Genomic DNA, 6,051 nt, shown 5'->3' with positions numbered 1-6,051 from the left:
ACCCCTGGAACCCCAATTAAACATATATTTTTCCTTCTGAGGCTGTCATTTATTTCCCTTAATCTTTCCTCGTGATCTTTTAATTGCTTTTCTCTTTTCTCCTCAGCTTCCTTCCTTATCATCAACTTGTCTTCTATGTCACTCACTCGTTCTTCTACCTCATTAACCCTCATCGTTAGGACCTCCAGTTTGGATTGCATCTCATTTAATTGATTTTTACTTTCTGCCTGATTAGATCTAAGTTCTGCAGTCATGAAGTCTCTTGAATCCTTTATGCTTTTTTCCAGAGCCACCAGTAGTTTTATCATTGTACTTCTGAATTGGCTTTCTAACATCAAATTGTAATCCAAATTCTGTAACTCTGTGGGAGAGAGGACTATTTCTGATTCTTTTGTTGTGAGTTCTTCTTTCTAGTCATTTTGCTCAGTGCAGAGTGGCTAAAAACAAGTTGTATTGGAAAAAGGAAGGGAAAAAAAGAGAGAAAAATAAAAGGGGAAAACAAACAAAGAAAAAACAAACAAACAAAAACAAACAAACAAAAAACAAAACAAGAAAAACAAGGAGGGGTATCCTCTGATGATATATACTGTAAGTCCGTCCACTTCTCCTGGAGCTTTCCAGCACTACTTAGTCAAGAACTTGCTCTTCCCCTGTCCTTCCAGCTGGTCTTCTGGAGGAGGTGCCTGCTGTGCTGATTCTCAGGTGTGTGCACCTGGGGAAGCTGTCCCGCCCCCTGCCAGGTGCATGGGTCAGTGGGAGCTGTTTTTCCTGTGAGGTCCCTGTTCCCTGGAGACCTCGCTCAGTCCCAGGCACAAGGTGACACCGGGAGGATCAACAAGACTGGCAGCGGCCAGCTCTCCAGCCCTGGAGTCAGCTACACAGTAACTCCCACAGCTCCCAGTCCGCCCTGGCCTGGATGCTCCCTGCAAAGCTCTGCAAAGCTCGGGGCCGCTCAGCGGCAGGAGCATCCTCGCTGTCCTGTGTCCTCCCGGCCTCCGCCTGTCCCAAGGGGAGCACCGGATCCTGGGCTGTGTCCCCCAGCGTCCTGGGCTCCAGGGCCTGCGCTGCTGGAATCGTCTCCCCTGCCACGCAGCCCCTCCATGCAGAGCTGCTGCCTGAGCCGCCGCCTGAGCTGCTCCCAAGGCCCTGCCTGGCGCGTGCTCCAGCCCTTTACAGAGCTTGGCCCGTGGTGTGTGACACGCTCTCCCCCGGGGCGCACCTCCTCTATTAGTGATCCCCGGAACCGGGGAGCTCCACTGCCCTCCTGGGATCCTGCCCGAGCTCCCTGCGAGCGCCTTTCCCTCCGAAGATTGGTAAAGTTCCCGCTTCTCCGGGACTGGGCTTTCCTGTCCAGGAATCTCCCACCACCTGGCTTTAGCCCGGCTCCTGGCAGCGGCCCCACCCCCACTGGATGCTTCTTTATTTATTTTTTTCCCGTCTTCCTACCTTGATAAAAGCGCGAACTCTTCTCACTATAGGATTCCAGCTGTTCTCTCTTTAAATCTCAGGCTGAATTCATGGGTTTTCAGGATGATTTGAAAGTTATCTAGATAAGTTGGTAGGGACAGGTGACTTGGGGACCCCATTCTTCCGCCGTCTTGCCCCACCCATCCACTTCTGTTTATAATAATTATCGATAAAGACTTAACATTTTTATTATTATAAAGAACTCTCTTTAGCAATTCTTATAAGGCAGATATGGTTATAATAAACTCCCTCAGATTGATTGATTGATTGATTGATTGACTGATTGATTAATCGATTTTTGTATGGGAAAGATGTATCCCTTCTTTCATTTTTCAAAGACAGCTTCACCAGGTGAAGAACTCTTGGGTGACAGTTATTTTCTTTCAAAATTTTGATTATGTCATTCCATTCTTTCCTGATCTAAAATTATTCTGTGGGGAAATCCACTGTCTTATGACAGTTCTTTTGTATGTAGTGTCTCTTTTTCCTGTTGCTCTTAAAAACTTTTTATTTTTAACTTTTTTTCTTTTACATATTTTGGTCTTTAATTAAGCATATAAAAATGCACTATTTAATAGATTTCTCCATAAGCTTTTCTTGTGAAATTCAGATCACATTGTATCATTTACAAGTCTTTTGTCTCTCTTCTTTCTTTTTCTTTTAAATTTATTTATTTTAAAGTGAGAGAGAGAGCACAAGTGGGAGGGTCAGGGAGAAGGAGAGAGCATCTCAGGTAGACTCCCTGCTGAGGAGGGAGCCAGCGATGGGGGCTTCATCCTACAACCCTGAGATGCAATCTGTGTCCTCAAAAAGTTTTCCTACGTAATCTTTCTTCTTCAGCTTTCTCTTCTTGTTCCTTCATGGACTACCCTTCATCTCTTTCATTTCTATTTTTTTCTAGTTTTGCAAGAAGTGACGCAGAATCATCATCAACACCCTCCTCTTCAAGATCTTCATTTTCATCATCCTCATCTGTTGGAAGACTATTTGCATTAAGGTTAATAGCAGGAATCTGGTCTAAGCAAGGCTTCTTTGACACTAATGAGAAGATTGTATATTCATGTGTTGTACAATTTCTATATTTCTCTCTTATACCAGCTCTTTTTCTGTTCCAGCTCTCTCCTACAATTACAGTTCCAAACTTCTTCAGGAGCATCCTAAATAGTTTTTCTATATTTTATTTTTGTATGAGAAGGTAAGTCGCTACTTGATTATTGCTTTGAGAATTGGCTCAAATCACCTTCTCATTTTTGTCTCCCACCTCTTGCAGTTTCAAAAGTTTGCCTACCTGCTGTTGTCATTTATTATGCTCCTAGAAACCTCTGTTCCTGTTTTTAACTCCAGATAATTTAATTATGATGTGTCTTGTAGCCCCATTCAAGTTCAAACTATTTGGGCTCCTTTGGGCCTCATCAATCTTGATTACCATTTCTCTCTCTATGATTGGCAAACTTTCAGCTCTTTTTGCTTTAAATACACTTTGTTTTCCTTTCTTTTTCTCTTCTCCTAAAATACCCATAATATGAATATTTTTTACGTTGTGCCACATAATTTCCATAGGCTCTGTTCACTCTTTAATACTTTCTTCTTTTTGCTCTTCTGACTGGGTAATTTCCAATGTTCTAGCCTCCAGGTCTCTGACTCCTTATCTTCTGTATGATCAAGTCTACTTTTGACACTCTCTATTGAATAACTCAGTTATTACATCTTCCCACTATAGGATTTCTATGTTTGTTAGTTTGATGGTTGCTATTTCCTTGTTGAAGTTTTCATTTTGTTCATGCATTATTTTCTTAGCTTTGTTTAGTTGTCTATGTTTTCTTGTAGTTTGCTAAGCTTTTTAAAGATGATTATTCTAAATTCATTGTCTGACTTTTCATAGATCTCCATTTTCTCATGGTCAGTTATTGGAGATTTTTAGTTTCCTTTGTTGATGTCATAGATGCCTGATTTTTCATGATCCTTTATTCTTGAGATTGATATCTGCACATTTGAGTAATTAGGCTCCTCTTCTAGAGTTTATAGGTTTGCTTTGGCAAAGAGGATTCTTTATCAATTAGCTCAGTTTGGGTTTCTGGGTGTGTCTGCTGGTAATGTCTTAAGCCATTTGGATCCAGCTATCATGATCTATATTTGAGTAAGACACCTGTTTGAGTTCTGATGATGAGAATGGGGGATGTACCACTTACTAAGAACAATCAGATAGAAATGCTGGCTTGCTTCTCTACTAGTGAGGTTGGTTGTATGATGGGCTCCATCTTTGTCTAGATTTTGATCAGGCTTACTAGATGTTTGGGACTAGGTACTACATTCAGTAATAGATAGGACTATGAGATAGCTTCCCTGCCCTGGCCAGGCAGTAGGATGTATCCCAGGACTTATATGGTTCATTGTTTGGGGATGCAAATCAGGCCAGAGTTGTCTGAGTTCCCTAATCAACTGAGGTTCCTGGTTTTGCTCTGCAAATGGGGAAAGCTATGGGCTGTGCTCTCTGTTCAAGTGCTACTGTATACAGCCTGTTTAATGAGCTATGTGGCTTCCCACATGCTCTGGGTAGGCTCCCTTATTGGATAGGCTGAAAGCTGTATTCAGTAATAAGCAGCAACAAATTAGATTCTTTGCCTGGGTACAGTAAGATAATCAGCTTTAATGCTGATGAAGCTCTTTTTTGTATCAACTCAAGCTGACCTATACCCCAAATACTCACCAAACATGGCTACTGGTTTTGTTTTGTAAATGGTCCACTTCACCTACCCTTCTCTAGGCTTGAGTGCTGTTGGAACACACAACTTCCAGCAGTTTTTGCCAGCCTTCTGGTCCGTTAGTGCTGAAGACACTCTTGACAGAGGATGAGGCTGTCTCAGCTCCTTTGCCTGAGTGAGAGGGGGAGGGGTCACTTTCAATTTCCAGAACAGATTCTTCTCTTGGCAAGGGCCATGAGCTACCCTCCTCATCATTGGTTATGAATTAATCTACCATGGTGGATTACCTGCCTACACATAGTGCAAGAATCCATCATGCCCTGTACTGGTTTTCCTCTAGGTGAAATTAGCTGTCTGCCCACATCGTGGTAGGAATACTATTGGGTGGTTCAGCTTTTAGGTGTTGTTTTAAAGAGGTTAGAAGACATTCTACACAGCAAGTGGGGTCTGTGATTCAGCTTCTTGCCTGGCCATGAGCAAACTGGGTTCTGAGTCCAGTAATACTCCTTATTTAAGAATCCAAACCAGGACAAGGAAGGCTGTGTCCTCTTAATTCTCTTTTCCCACTGGAAGAACCAGAGATTCAGGGGACAACTCTTGACATGGTGTTTTATTGTCCTAGGAATGGGCAAAGTGGTCACTGTACAGCTGCTTCTTTTACCCTCTAAAGCAGTCTGTGCTGATTTCTGTCTTTTGGGGGATGCCTCAACCTCAACCCATGTTCCAGAATTTTCTCAGTGTTGTTTTGCCTTGGACTGTTGTTAGTTTTTCCTCTTTAGAAAGGGAGAACAGTCAAAACAACCTATTTCACCATCTTGGTGATATTCATATAATATTTTTTAAATGAAGAATTTATATACGTAAAGAAAAGATTAGTTGTTTCCAGGATTTATGGGTAGGGTAGGATTGAGAACAAAGTGAATACAGATATAAAAAGAAAATATGAAAGATCCTTGTGATGTTGGTAATGTAATGTATCTTGACTATATCAATATCAATATCCTGATTGCAATAACATAACATAATTTGTGTAAGTTGACCATTGGGGTGAGGGGGAATGAGTAAAGGCAATTTCTCTGTATTGTGTCTTACAATAACACTGAATCTACAATTATCCAAAAATAAAAATAAATGTAATAATATAAAAATACAACAAATACTTTTAAAATATAACTGTTTTAAACTATATATTCATTATATTAAAAAGTTGAAGCTTTCAAGAAAATAGATTGAGAAATTTGCAACCAAATAAGGGAAACAGAAGCAAAGTGAAAGAAACTACACCATTAGAGAAATTCTTATGCAAGTCACAGCCCTAATACCTGGGCTCAGCAATACTGAAATCTCACTTATTACAGAATTATTATAATTATTATATAATAATTATTGTTAATCATTATTATAATTAATTTGTTATAAAATTATTGAATGATCTTCCTCCTCATACCTCACCACCATGCAACAGGGCTTCAGCATAGTCATAGTGGATCATATATGGAAGAACTGTAAGATACAGACTGTCTCTAAGTAAGACTATTTAGGGTATCCCAAAGTCAAAAAGAGAGACAAAAACATAAATACAAAACTTTGAAGTTTCTGGTCCCAAAATCATTAGTAAATGTTAAACACAACCCACCTTCTAGCCAAATTAATATTTATCTTTAATGCTAAATACATACATCAGTTTTTATTACCCAATGCAGAATGTCCTCGGTTTTAACACCAAACACAAAATTACAAGGCATGCCTATAGTCAAAAAAAAAAAAAAAACACATTCAGAAGCAGACTCAGATATGACTCAGATTGTTAGAATTGTCACACAGGAAATTTAAATATAATAATAAAATATCTTAAAGGCTATAATGAAAAAAGAACATACAT

General features: G+C 40.0%; 1 pseudogene; it reads right to left on the bottom strand.

Moving 5' to 3' along the window:
- Nucleotides 1-2,272: 2,272 nt before the first annotated feature.
- On the bottom strand, nt 2,273-2,768 carry LOC112921501 (spliceosome-associated protein CWC15 homolog pseudogene; annotated as a pseudogene).
- Between the last annotated feature and the right edge of the window lie 3,283 nt (nt 2,769-6,051).

The sequence above is a fragment of the Vulpes vulpes genome, chromosome 2 (assembly GCF_048418805.1).
Source record: "Vulpes vulpes isolate BD-2025 chromosome 2, VulVul3, whole genome shotgun sequence".
NCBI classification, from domain to species: domain Eukaryota; kingdom Metazoa; phylum Chordata; class Mammalia; order Carnivora; family Canidae; genus Vulpes; species Vulpes vulpes.
The sequence above is the reverse complement of the archived record's forward strand: the minus strand, read 5'-3'. Positions and strand labels throughout refer to the sequence as shown.